The 15,319-nt window shown below is 32.1% G+C and overlaps 2 pseudogenes across 1 annotated transcript; both read left to right on the top strand.

The window, feature by feature from the left end:
- The window catches only part of LOC149145141 (putative cellulose synthase A catalytic subunit 1 [UDP-forming]), a 41,833-nt pseudogene extending 28,722 nt beyond the window's left edge, over positions 1 to 13,111 (top strand).
- On the top strand, positions 6,090 to 6,684 carry LOC149145142 (L-ascorbate oxidase pseudogene; annotated as a pseudogene). Its single transcript, XR_016264549.1, has 2 exons — positions 6,090 to 6,389; positions 6,502 to 6,684. The product of XR_016264549.1 is annotated as an L-ascorbate oxidase pseudogene (transcript).
- Positions 13,112 to 15,319: the final 2,208 nt, after the last annotated feature.

Genomic DNA, 15,319 nt, shown 5'->3' with positions numbered 1-15,319 from the left:
TGGATGGCTAGATGCACATGCATGGTACCAGTGGACTACTCTTTTGAGTAGATCTTATTATTTGTGTTCTTCCCATGTTTCAGGGACGAAACATGCTTAGGGGGTGGAATGTTATATACCTAGGGGGGATAAAATGGGGTACCAAGGGAGGTACCCAAGGTAATAATGTAATAATGGGATGGGCCATAGTAATAAATAAGGTGGTTAACCCATATCATGTAAGGGACCACAAGTAGTTAGTAATAATGTAATGGGCCCATGGTATTAGTCGATGGTATGAGGGAACCATGGTATTGTATGTATGAGGCCTATATAGAGGCTAGAGACTCCAAGTCAAGGAGTATAGTCAAGGATTATTGTATGAACAAGCATATGGCTTGTGGAGTGTTCTCCTTCCTTAAGGAGTGAATGTATGGTGTTGCCCTACCTTAAGGGTTTGATCAATAAAGTGAATCATTTCTATCTATTTCGATCTTGTTATTCTTGGGTTATTCTCTATTCTCATATATTTTTGGATTAGATCTATAACAAGTGGTATTAGAGCTATAGAGGCTAGAGACTCCAAGTCAAGGAGTATAGTCAAGGATTATTGTATGAACAAGCATATGGCTTGTGGAGTGTTCTCCTTCCTTAAGGAGTGAATGTATGGTGTTGCCCTACCTTAAGGGTTTGATCAATAAAGTGAATCATTTCTATCTATTTCGATCTTGTTATTCTTGGGTTATTCTCTATTCTCATATATTTTTGGATTAGATCTATAACAAGTGGTATCAAAGCTATAACAGTTTATCTCTCTTTTCTATCTTTTTGTGAGTTGGTTTCATAACACATTAGATGGGGAGCTCTTTGTGGCGTGCAATGAGTGTGGATTCCCAGTTTGTAGGCCTTGCTATGAATATGAGTGTAAGGATGGAAACCAGTATTGTCCTCAATGCAAGACCAAACATAATAAACACATAGGTCAATATATATATTTTTGTTGTTTTAGTGTTTAGCAAGTCATGGAAGCCCCAAATTTCATGAAGGATATACTACACAAATGATCGTGGCATTTTTGCAAATCTGGATTATGAGAATTTTAGTCTACTTGGTTGTCTAGTAGAAGCGTCTAGGTAGTAACTGATAGATGTCTTTGATATTGGGTGTTTTGACATAGGGAGTCCGAGAGTGGAAGGTGACGTGGAAGAAGATGATGTTGATGATTTGGAGAATGAGTTAAATTACACTCATGCTGGAAGATATGACAGGAAACAAAGGGCAGAAGTGACAATGTTGTGGCAAATGCATGGGCGACACGAGGATATCGATTTGGTTACCTCTGCGACACAAGATCCTCAGACTCCACTTCCTCTTCTCACAAATGGTCAACTAGTGTAGTTTCTAATAACTTTTGAGAAAATTGCACTATCATTCTCCTTTAGCTGCATCTGTGGTTGGAATTGGGACTTGAAATGTGACTGTATGGACTACTATTTATAATCAACTTAGCTTGTATGGATTTAATTGTAATTGTAATTGTAATTCCTTTTGGCAGGTTTTTGGGGAGTTTCAAGATGTCTCCCCCGAGCATGTGCAAGTCACTAGTATTGGACATGGAAAGTGTGTTCACTCGGTCCCCTATGTTGATCCCAATCAACCAGGTATTTGAATTATTTATGTAATATAAGCGATATTTGCTAATTATAGGATTGAAGATTAAACCAAATAAATAACAACATAGCCTTGAACTGGTCTTGGGATTTCATTGTTCAACTATGTTCATTTGGGGTTTGAATTGATTAGATATGGATGCTTTATGTGGATTTCATGATGTTTTTTTACAATGCAAGGATTGTGGACCCTTCGAAGGACTTGAATTCTTATGGAGTTGGAAATGTGGACTGGAAAGAAAGAGTTGAAAGATGGAAGATTAAACAAGAAAAAAATATGCTTCAAATGACCAGTGGAGCTAGATATGCTGATGGAAAAGGGGACATGGAGGGCACTGGGTCCAATGGGGAAGACCTCCCAATGTATGCTACTTGTCACAATTCATGGAATGGAACAATATCTCTTACCAATACTTTCTTTAAGATTCAATATAAGAATATCATTCTTCCTTGTCGAATTTTTTTCTCGTAAATCTTGAGTTTCTGGAGTGATTCTATGATACTATATTTATTTTGATAGTAGATTTTATTTTATTGATTGGTGTCTGTATGTGTGTGTGTGCGCCACAATTGATGACACATAGAAACCTCAGAATAAGGTTGTGCCTCTTCCTTCCACCAAACTTACTCCTTACAGGATTGTGATTATTCTTCGTCTCATAATCATGGGAGTTTTCTTTCAATACCGAGTGTTGACACCTGTTAATGATGCATACCCACTTTGGCTGGTCTTCGTGATATGTGAGGTCTAGTTTGTTGTATCATGGATTCTTGACCAGTTTCCTAAATGGATACCCATTAACCAAGAAACATATCTTGACAGGCTTTCTTTGAGGTTAGTTTACCATATTGAGGAGTATTAATCAATTAATAATCCCTGGCATTTAGCTTCAGATGTGGCCATATTACTTTTAGGATTATATTCAAGAAGCCACTCATTTAAGGCTATTAAAGCAGACAACATGTGTATTTTAGGAACCTTGTGGGTGAGATTGAATTTCTTCTTTTGCAATCTCACAGGTTTGACAGAGAAGGAGAGCCATCTCAATTGGTCAGTGTTGATATTTTTGTTAGTACAGTGGACCCTCTAAAGGAGCCTCCTCTTGTCACAACAAATATTGTTCTATCTATCATTGTCGTGGATTATCCTGTCCATAAAGTTTCATGCTATGTTTTTGATGATGGAGCAGCAATGTTAACTTTTTAAACCCTTTCAAAAACTTCATAATTCACAAGGAAGTGGGTGCCATTTTGCAAAAAATATAGTATCGAGCCCAGGGGTCCAAAATTCTACTTTGCCTAGAAGATTGATTATTTGAAGGATAAATTACAACCTTCCTTTGTTAAAGAGCAAAGAGCAATGAAGGCAAGTGCACATTAAAGTATCCAAATGTAAGAGCTACTTCTATTGGCTTATTGGTTTTTCTTTCTCTTGACATCTTCCATCTTTGTGCCAATATCAGAGGGAATATGAAGAGTACAAGGTCCGAATTAGTTCTCTTGTAGCCAAAGCACAAAAAGTGTAAGAAGAGGGATGGACCATGCAGGATGGAACTCCATGGCTAGACAACAACACTCGAGACCATCTTGGGATGATCCAAGTATTAGATACTCATATTTTACCCCAAAGTGTTATCTTTCCTTTGTAATCTATATGTAGTATCATAATTTTCTCTCCCTTTTGTTAACATGCTTATAAATATGTTGCAAGTAATGGAAATTACTACTACTGAATTTTTCACTTTCCGCTTCAGGTATTCTTAGGTCATAGTGGGGGAGTTGACAATGATGGAAATGAATTGCCATGGTTAGTTTATGTATCCTGTGAAAAGAGGTCTGGTTTCCAACACCACAAGAAAGTTGGTACAATGAATGCAATGGTATATTCCTAGCTATGTACACATCTCTATTTTTTTGTTGATTTCCTCATATGAAATTTATTAACTATTACACTAATGCTGATGATTGTTATCCATTGCTCCACCTAGGTTCAAGTATCTGTTGTCCTCACAAATGGCCTCTTTCTATTGAACCTTGATTGTGATCATTATATAAACAACAACAAAGAACAATGTAAACTTTGAAACGAGAACTGATACTGTTACCCGTTTCGTAGAGATAGCAAAAAATGACCCGATTTTCAAAAGTGGTGATGCAGAATACACATGTTTTTTTTAGAACATGGTTTTTGGAACTTTAATTTTTTTTCATGTTCAAGGATGAAATCAAGTTTTAGAATGGTAGTGATTTTCATGCTGATTTTAAAAAGTGAGTATTCTGCATCACTCCCTTTTTTTAAAAGACCTATTTTTTGACTTTAAATTTTCTAGTGTGTGAAATGTAAATAATTATTTCGTAACCCTTTTTTTAAAAGACCTATTTTTTGACTTTAAATTTTCTATGTAAATAATTATTTCGTAAATTTAATAATTTTGGAAGTGATCTTCTTCTTCATATTTTCTAGTTTTTTTTTTTTTTTTTTTTTTTTTTTTTGTAGTGGGGCTTTTATTGATTTGCATATTTAAAGAAGAAGGTCGATATTTTACATTTTCGATATTCTACATATTTATACATCATTAATTAAATTTTCAATCCACATGAAATAATTGTCTCTAAAAAACAAATATAAAAATATATATAAAAAAGACAAAAACAAAAAATAAAAAATGTTAAAAAAAAATTATATCATAAACCATAAAAAAATTTGGAAAAAAAAAAACAATTATAACAAAATATATATATATAAAATTAAGTAAGTAAATATTGATAAATAAAATATATATATATATATATATATATATATATAAACAAAAACTAGGAAAAAAAAAAATAGAAACAAACTAGTTTAAAAAAAAAATAAAAAAAACGAAAAAAATTTAAAAAACTAGTGAAATTAATATTTAAAAAAAAAACAAAAAATGTAAAAAAAAAAAAAAATCTCACAAACCATAAAGAATTTGGAAAAAAGAAACAAAATATATATATATATATAGTAGAAATAGAGAAATTAAAAAAAACATTAGAAAAAACTAGGAAAAAAAATAAAAATAAAAATAAAAACAAACTAGTTTAAAAAAAAAAATAGAAAATTAAGGAAAAAATAAAAAAACTAGTAAAATTAATATTAAAAAAACAAAAATTAAATTAAATTATAAAAAAAATAAACCCAAAAAAATGGTTATTTTTTATTAAAAAAAACAAAAATACAATTATCTTTTATTAAATATACCTATTTTATTTAAAACTAAATAAATAAATTTTTTTTCTTAAACAATCTTGTCTTTTATTAAAAAAAAAAAAAAATTAACATTTTTTATTATTATTATTTTTTAATTTAAAAATTCAAATTATTAAAACTTAATTTTATATTTTCAAAAAAAATAAAAAAAATTAAACCTTCATTTTATGTTTAAAAAAAAAAAAAATTTACATTTTTTTTAAACCATCTTTTTTTAATTAAAAAAAAAAAATTATAATGTTTTTTTAAACAATATGTTATTTATTTTAAAATATAAATCATAAAAAAAAAATTAATTTTTTTAAAACAAATTTTAATTTTTTAATTTAAAATTAAAAAAATTAATAAAATTTTTTTTAAATTAATATATTAAAAAAATTAGTTATAATTGTTATATAAAAAAATTAAAAAATATTATTAAAGTTTTTTTATTTTTTATTTATTAATTTTTTTTTTAAAACATATTAAATTTTTTTATTAAATATTAATGTTTTAATTAAAAAATAAAAAGACGGTGCAGCCCTTGGGCCCCCGGCCGCGCCACCAGCGGGCGGCGGGAGCGGCTGGTGGCCGGGAATCGACGAGCCGCTCCCGCCGCCCGCTGGTGGCGCGGCCGGGGGCCCAAGGGGCTGCGCGCAGTGAGAAGAACATTGCCGTTCCGCTTCGTTTCAGAAAAATCGACCTGCACTCACCTCATCTCTGAAGCTTCTTATTTAATCTCACGCTTCACAAATGAGGATTGGTATTGTTCGGGCTCGAACAGAAGCGCTTTCATCAACCACATCATGGTAATTGATTGATGCATTTTTATTCCAAAAGCACTCCAGCGTTTCAGTATATTGCATTCACATCAGTGAGGTATACATATTCTCAAATACTCCATTATTTTCCTTTGCACAGAAAATGTTTTTGTATATTTCATTTCCAGTCTATGAAGTGGCTCCCCATGTTGACAGTTTGTTCACTTTAAATCAGTTTGTCTGTTCAGGTAGAGAGAAATACAAATCCCCATTAAGCCCAAAATTGCATATTCAATAGAAAAAGGCCATCTATTCCTGGTGCGAGCCCTCGGCTTCTGATCAAACCCATAATTTCTCAGCATCTAAAAAATTTCATTGAATATGTTAGAATATGATTGCCAGAAAGCAACCTTATAATATACTAAACTTGGCTACACTGTGCAGAAAAGTGCAAGTATCTGCTTTTTTGCAGTGAGTATGGGGTGCAAAGAAAGTAGATTCTTGCGTCTGCTGGTGGTGATGGTGGCGGCGGCGATGCAAGCATGCGCGACACAAAGCAAGAGCACAACGGACAAGCACTACAGATGGCAGATAAAATATGAGTTCTGGTCGCCGGATTGCGTGGAGAGAATGGTTATTGCAATCAATGGGCAATTTCCAGGACCCACAGTTCGTGCCAGAGCTGGCGATACAATCGTCGTGGAAGTGGAGAATCTGATGCCCACTGAAGGCGTTGTCATACACTGGCATGGCATCCATCAGGTCTTATTTTTTGATTTGTGGACAAATATGAATTCTGCATGAACACTAATTTTGGTCGTGGATTGTGTGGGCTATAATTATATAGGATTTGGTTTGGTTGTAATGATGGCAGATCGGGACTCCGTGGGCAGATGGAACTGCAGGCATTACACAGTGTGCCATAAACCCTGGAGAGACTTATGTCTATAAATTCCTTGTAGAGAAGGTGCATTTAGAGATACTGATCCAATTTTCATTGTATTATTCTACACGTATTGGAATAACTCGGAAGAATAATGTATATTTTCTAATATGAAGCGAGTGAAATTCGAACTTAATAAATAGATTTTGGAATATGATGAACAATAGCGAAGTTCATTGAATTAATATCCCATCCATCATCATATTTATAATATTTATTAAATATTCATGTTTTAATTAAAAAATAAAAAAACGGTACAGCCCTTGGACCCCGGCCGCGCCACCAGCGGGCGGCGGGAGCGGAATCGACGAGCCCCTCCCGCCGCCCGCTGGTGGACGAGCCGCTCCCGCCGCTCGCTGGTGGCGCGGCCGGGGGCCAAGGGGCTGCGCGCATTCCTCTTATGCCTCTTCTTAACCTTCTTGCCTGCTCCTTCCTTGGGGAGTTTCTTCTTAGCCTCGGGAGTGGGGTTCTTCTTTGCAATAATTTTCTTTTCGATAGGCTTCCTCTTAGCAGGGTTATTCTTTGTGGGTTTCTTCTTTTCTGGTACCTTAGGAGCCATAGAAAGCACTCCAAGAAAATGCACAGTAATTCTTTAAATATGGAATTGGTACCATAACAGAATAGAGAATTTGATAGTGAGGATATGTGCTTGCATAGATTGTGTAACAGTTGGGATATTTGTTTATGGATGGGCAGAGAGACACGCTAAATTTATGAAATACTAATTACTCCTTTCTTCCCAAGGCCATTCAAGCAAAATCATGGAGTTTACACGTGTCGCTATCATGCAGACACTTCATGATTTATGCAAATTTTTAAAATTTTAAATAATAAGAAAATAGGATTAATTAATTGTAAATATGAAAAATCAACTTGCAAGGCAGCACTTCAATTTGTTTTTAATAAAAATATCGAAATCTTTATCAATGATAATGCTAATTAAATGCTTTAGATAGCGATCTTCGTAGAAGATCGAGTTTCAGAGGGGTTTGAATCTCCAGAGAAGTGATAATGGGATTCTTGTGGTGCTTTAATGCGTTTCTGGCCATTTTCTTAAATATATTATTGATGATGGATTCTTGTGGTGCTTTAATGCTTTTCTAGTCATTTTCTTAAATATATTATTGATAAAATTGTTCACTAGACTCACACTTGGGTTCACCGTTCTTCGATGGTCCCATGCCAGTTGTCATTCAAACGATACTCTTCGGAGATTACTTCTACACCATGTGACATCTTAGGTATGCAGGTGTATATGTCATACATCATCGTATGCCATACAGGGTCGAGTTTTATCTTTCCCGATGCATACATCAGACATCGTTACGCGGTGTATATGCATAACATCATATGCGCGCCACTCCTCGTATTGTCTTGTTTTTACTACCACAATGCTCATGTCGGATAGATTCACCATCCATTCTATCGTTCACACCCCTTCTGTCCACCGGTGTTCATTCCGGCAGATCCGCCGGTGTTATAGTCCGACATAGTTAGTGATCGGCATACCTATTGTCCATACCCTTGAATTATCCTCATTCATTGTTCGCAGTTGCGTGAGACATATGAATCTTGAGCGAAATAACTCCATGGCACGGGGATGTATTCTATCGACAAGGGTATTGATATAGGATGAAGTGTGCCATATTCCATAGAGTAATACTTCCACCTACAACCCATGTAGCATCGATGACACTGCCACACCGGTATAAAAATACATTTGTACACATGACCGACACGTTCTAGCCCCCACGATAATCTCTTGTTATTGTAGACCAATTTCCACAGGCCTTCCTCGGCTGAGTTCGAATGAGCATACATAGGTTTTATAAATCGTTAATTACCATGCCATCGTGCTTGCATACCGCATTGGTCATAGAGACTACCACTATTCCATGCAATATCACCCGTCGACTACATTAATGCTCAACCTTGGAACCTCAAAGGGCATACATGCCGCAATAGCTAATGTTTCCTATTCGACTATGAAATACCTCATAGTGAGTATGAATAATATTGTGATAACATGTGCTTAATTTCTATTTTAGTAGAAATAGTCACCCACAAATCTATAAGCTACACACTTATATCAATAATATATTTAAGAAAATGACTAGAAAATATATTCCGGGAATCGACGAGCCCCTCCCGCCGCCGGCTGGTGGCGCGACCGGGGCCCAAGGGGCGCGCAGTTTTTTTATTTTTTAATTAAAACATTAATATTTAATAAAAAAATTTAATATGTTTTAAAAAAAAATTAATAAATAAAAAATAAAAAAACTTTAATAATATTTTTTAATTTTTTTATATAACAATTATAATTAATTTTTTTAATATATTAATTTAAAAAAAAAATTATTAATTTTTTAAATTTTAAATTAAAAAATTAAAATTTGTTTTAAAAAAATTAAATTTTTTTTATGATTTATATTTTAAAATAAATAACATATTGTTTTGAAACAAAAGTTATAAAAAAAATTAAAATTTAATTTTGATTAAAATATTTTAATAATTTTTGTTATTAATTTTGTTTTTATTAATTTTTTTTAATAAATTAAAATTTAATATTTTTTATTGCTACGGTTTAATGAATTTTTTCTTTCAAATTTAAAAAAAAAAAAATTACATTTAAAAAAAAAAATTATCTTTAATTTTTTTTGTTTGTTTTTAAATAAATAATGAAAATTTAATAAAAAAATTTATTTATTTATTTATTCTTAAATCAAAAAGACTTTTTTTTAAGTTGAAAATGTTCTATAATTTTTATTTTTATTTTTATTGAAAAATACCTATATTTTTAAAATTTCCATATTTTTTTAGTTCTTTTTTTTTTAATAATTTGAGCTTATTTTTGTCTTTTTATTTTTTTCTACATGTTTTTAATATTAATTTTACTAGTTTTTAATTTTATTTTTTTGTTAATTTTCTATTTTTGTTTAATCTAGTTTTTTTTTTTTTTTTTGGCTAGTTTTTGTTAATGATTTTTTTAATTTTTATATTTTTACTTACTTAAATTTATATATATAAATTTTTTATTTTTTTATTTTTTTTTTCCAAATTCTTTTATGATTAAACAAAAAAAAAAATTAATATTTTTTATTTATATTTTGTCTCATATATATGTATTTTTACATTTATTTTTTAAGTAATCATCATTTTAATCTTAATTTCGCTAATTTTTATTTTTTGTTTTTGATTAATTTTCCTTTTTTTTTTTTTAAATCTAATTTGTTTTTAATTTTAATTTTTTTTAGTTTTTTTGTTAATGTTTTTTTTTAATTTTTCTATTGTTACCTATTTAATTTTATAGTTTTTTAAATGTGTTTTTTCTTTTTTTCCCAATTTTTTTTATGGTTTACATATTTGTTTTTTCCCTAATTTTTTTAGATATGTTTTTTTTACTATTTATTTGTTTATAATTTGTAATTTTTTTCTAGTTTTTTAATTCTTATTTTTTATAGATTAATTTTGTTTTGTTGTTTTTTTTTTTTTTTACATTTTACATTTTTATGATTGATTTTATTTTTGATGTTTTATTTTTTTTGTTTTGTGTTTTATATTTTATGTTTTGTTTTTAGTATATATTTTTATTTATGTTTTGTTATTTTTATTTTTTATTTTTTGTTTTGTGTTTTTTCATTGTTTTTGTTTTAATTTTTATTTTTATTTTTATTTTTTGAAATTTTAATGTTTTTCGGGGTCATGATAAAATATTTTATGCTATTATTTTGAAATGTTGAAATTTCACCCTTGAAAAAAAAATTGTTATCCCAGCATCAACACTTTTCGTTTTGAGGGTGTTTTTTGCACAAAATTTACCATTGAGAAAAAAAAAATGTTATTCGAACATCAACACTTCATTTTGAGGGCATTTTTTGGACAATTTTTGCACCAAAAATTCGTTTTCACCGTCATTTTTAAAACATGTTGAAAATTTAGCTTGGAAAAAAAAAGGTGTTATTCCAGCATCAACACTTTTCGTTTTTAGCACTGTTTTTTATGTTTTTTCGGGGTTTTTTGGCCAGAGTTCCCGTTTTGAGTTTATAGTTCCCGTTTCAAAGTTTACATTGTTAAGTTATTCGTTAGGCAATGTGTTTTCTAATAGATCCAGTTCTTGGGAAGAAAACTTGCTATGTACAATTTCCTTAAATATTTTTTGGCATTGATCAATACGATTGATCACATGGTCTTCACTAGGGAAGCAATACCATACCACGTGCATTCATATTGGGGGATATATATTGAGGAAAAAATGAGATAATATATTGAGCATATAATCGGGGGTAAAGGGTTTTTATATTAGAAGGTATAAAAAATGGAGCTCAAAGTTAACAAAAAAATATAAAGGGGTATAAACAATGTTAATGAAAAAATTGATACCTACAATATCTATTGAAAATAGGGGTTTTTTAAATTAGGAAGGTGTATTGGGTTCATATTGGTAGGGGGTTAAATAATGTGATTTTTAGAGGTATCTTCTAATATGTAGTCAAATTAAATGTATTGTTTAGTATGCCATGAACATAGGTGCTATGTCACAGGTTCATTGAGTGAATCCCTCATGCGATCAATATGCTAATCGTAACACTATGTTCTTTGATGTAAGCATTGATGAACACCCAAAATGTTTTCTTATATGCAATTATGCAATTTTCATATAATTTCAGCCTAGCATATTAATTCTGAAATCTTTACAGATCATCTTCAGAGGTTTCAATGGTATCCAAGGGCCTGTTTATGTGGGTACAGGGTGTTTTTTAATAGACAAGCACTCTATGGTTATGATCATGTTCTGACTGAAAAGGATCTTGAACCAACATGTTTTCTTATATGTTGGGGATCTAGAAAGAAGAGCAGCAAAGCAAACAAAAGGTATGATGACAATAAGAAGAGAACCAAGTGAACTAAATCTACTTTACCCATCTTTAGTTTGGGAGACATAGAAGAGGGTGTTGAAGGTGAGCCCAAGTCCAAACTAGTGATTTGTATTTTCTGACAACTCATTTACCCTTAAACATTGTTCTCCCTCACCCTTCTTTGAAATTTTGTATTGCAAGATTTGATGATTAGAAATCATTGCTCATGTCCCAAAGGAGCTTAGAGAAAATATTTGGTCAATCACCAGTGTTTATTCAATCTACCCTCACGGAAAATGGTGGTATTCCACAATCTGTGAATCCTGCTTCTTTATTGAAAGGATCCATTCATGTTATCAGTTGTGGATATGAAGATAAGTCCGAATGGGAAAAGAGGTATGAGTAGAGGTGGATCTACATCTATTTGATGATGTTATGGATTTTTTTTTAGTTCATTGAATTAGTTTTTTCTATATTGATGTTGTATAAACATTTTTCCTGAATGTGCATAAGTTCTCTTCAAAATAAGGAAACATTTTGTTTAGGCAACAAAGCACCAGGCAACTGTTCTTGAAGAAAATATCTAATATGAATGGGTTCTCATATTTTGTGTAGATTGGGTGGATTTATGGTTCTGTCACATAAGATATTTTGACTGGGTTTAAAATGCATGCTCGAGGCTAGATTTCAATATGCTGCATGCATGCACGTCCTGCATTCAAGGGATCTACACCAATCAATATTTCAAATCATTCGAATTAAGTGCTCCAACGGGCCCTTGGTTCTATTGAAATTTTACTGAGCAGGAATTGTCCAATTTGGTATGGCTACACCAATTGCAGAGGCTAGCATACATCAATACCATAGTTTATCCTGTCACAGCCCTCTAACTGGTTGCATCTTGTACCCTGCCAGTTGTTTGTCTTCTTATAGTGAAGTTTATCATTTTTGAGGTAAGATTGTCAACCCTTACTTACCTTAATCTTGTCAAGCTTTACTCACCTCTAATGGAACCTGTCTTTTAGATTTTTTGGATTTTGTTCTTATACAATGCTTCACATTTTTCCCCTGATTTTTATATTTATTTTGATCTGCAGATTAACAACTTTACAAGTGTGTTCTTCATATTATATTTTATTTCCATTTTTAAAATTTCTATTCTAGAGCTACGCTGGAGTATAGTTGGCATCAATGAATGGTGGAGGAATGAGAAATTATGGGTTATTGGAGGTGTATTAGCACATCTGTTTTCCGTCTTTCAAGGGCTACTTAAAGTTCTAGCGGAGATTGATACAAACTTTATTGTCACATCAAAGTCTTTAGATGAAGATGGTGAATTTGCTGAGCTTTATGTTTTTAAGTCGAGCAGTCTTCTCATCCCTCCAACTACTTTGCTTGTGGTAAATCTTGTTGGTGTAGTAGCAGATGTTTCCCAAGTTATTAATAGTGGTTATTAATCTTGGGGTCCATTGTTTGGAAAATTGTTTTTCTCTTTGTGGGTGATTTTTCATCTTTATCCATTCCTCAAGGGATTAATGGGTCACGAGAACTAGACACCAAAAATAGTTATTGTTTGGTAAATTTCTCTTTCATCCATATTCTCCCTGCTTTGGGTGAGGATAGATCCTTTCACAACAAACACGGGATCATCATCAAACACACAACAAAGTGTTCTAAATTGTTAAACGCCATGTTAATGTTCATTAACAGCAAATAAGGAGGAACTAAAAGCAAATTTGAGGGCCAGTAATATCTAAAATTCATTTGTATCTTCTATAGATAATAATATTTGAGAGGGAGGGACTTTAAGCATATTGCTTTCTAGCTAGTTCCAGCATAGGGACTAAACCTTGTACTTTGTCTTTGATTGATAGTTAAGATTTTACAGTGCAGTTGGTTCTCTATTTTAACCAAGAAATCTAAAGTTTACTTGGAGTCATGCTTGTTCTAGAACTAATATGATGCCACAGAATATTGGGCAATGGATTATATGGTTTTGATATTGAAGAATGTATTTTTCAACATATTTATTCATTTTTAAGTGACATTCTTGTCATGGAAAAAATTATGGCACGTCTTAATTGAATATCATATTTTTTTAAATGTGAAGTGGTTAATATCAAATAATTGTGTCATGTAGGAGCAGTGGTAGTTATTAATATTTTAGGCATACAAGTGCTTATGGAAATGGTAAATGTATAATGTCTGTTCGTTTCATAAAATACACTTATAAGTGCCTAGGAAAATAGTAAATATATGTGTTATAGACATATTTGGGCACATCAACACCAAACTTATATGTCAATGTATTAGGGCTCATTCAACCCCTAAAAGAGTTGTTTCATACCCTAAAGGAACATAGTCATTTGAATACATCATTCCCCAAAGGTTCCACCTGAGAAACCATCCAGAAATTGCCTAAATTGAACCATACTAGCTGCTCCATTGGCAAAGTCCGATGCATACTGAGTGGTACACTACCAGGGTGTGTTGCATACTATTTAGGCCTTCTATAGGGTGCAATGGGCAAGGATGGACAAATATCTGGGACAGTTTGCTAAGTGGTTGCTGATGGAATCTTCTAGAAACTTCTCTATGCCACTTGCCTCTCTGAATTCACCCAAGGAAGAGTAAGGGATCTAAGAAAATCTCTAATCCCTTCTCTTGTGGAACCAATTGTAACAAGTGGAATGACATTAATCAAACTCCATGGATGACTCACACCCTTGCACACATCTATAAATGGATCCCTCATCCAAGAGATCTAGAGGCTCGAATGTTGTGAATTGCAAGTAAGTGATGATAGTTTGTAATTGAGGAGAGAGAATTGTATTCTTGTTGGAATGATCTTGCTATTTCATGAGGTGAAGAAGGATTGAAGCCGGGAGGATGATGCTGGATCAAAAAACTGGGTTGTAATTCTCCTTTCTATTAATAAAGCTCTTCAAGTTTTCTTCCATATGATTGTGCAATTATGAATGTTATCATTTGTGAATGCTATCATTTGTTCATTATATATCTGATTCTATAATGTTTATGTTGTAATAGATCACGACGCTTTGACGATTCTTTGTTACTGTACTTGTGTAGGTACTCTCCAAGCGTGTTAATTATAGGGAGGAGTTGTAGGATCTGTCAAAGGAGAGAAAGATCAAGCAAAGGATTAAGCAGAAGTTCCAATTGGGTCCATTATCTTTCTCTTATCTGTTATACATAGAAGAAATCATTGAATTGCTTTAAACTGTTGTTTCTCGGGTAGCTGCCAAACCTAGAGGGCTAGCATTCTTTAAGAATACAAGTTTTCCCAGAAACAATATGTTGTTTGTTTGTTTCATAAATTACAATTATAACTATGTTCAAAAATCATTGACCCCATCTTTGATGACTCCATTGCATCCAAAATGTTAATTATGCAGTGCGTTAAATAACATGTGTGTTTTGACCTAACCCTGAATCATCTAAATTGAGATTTTTTTTAGAAGTCTTTGTTCTATGTTTCTGTTTAAATTTAAGTTTATGGCAATTTTAACTCTGTTAAACTTTTTTATCAGAGAACTTTCTTAGCACACGATTCTTCATATTTATTTTGATACATTTAGTTGTTCGGTAATATTTCTCTGATTGTATAAAGAGAAAATTATTGTTGGATGCCCAGGCTCTTCTTCTAAGACAATGTTGCGGGCTAAAGAGACAATGTCCCAGCCCCTTGTTGCAAAATTTCCATTGGAAAGGCATTTTGATTGTTACTAGGTGTCATCTATCTAACCAATAGAAGAATGTCTTTTGTGTGATATTTGTATATTTCCATAATCTACTCGATCAAACATGATTTGTTTTTTCAATTACTATTGGGTAATCTAGCTATTCCTTCCTCTATTTTATTTTTATCTCTC

This window comes from Pinus tabuliformis, chromosome X (genome assembly GCF_031772625.1).
Source record: "Pinus tabuliformis cultivar Carrire ecotype Pingquan chromosome X, CPIR1, whole genome shotgun sequence".
Lineage (NCBI taxonomy): Eukaryota > Viridiplantae > Streptophyta > Pinopsida > Pinales > Pinaceae > Pinus > Pinus tabuliformis.
This window is presented reverse-complemented; position numbering and strand designations above follow the sequence as displayed.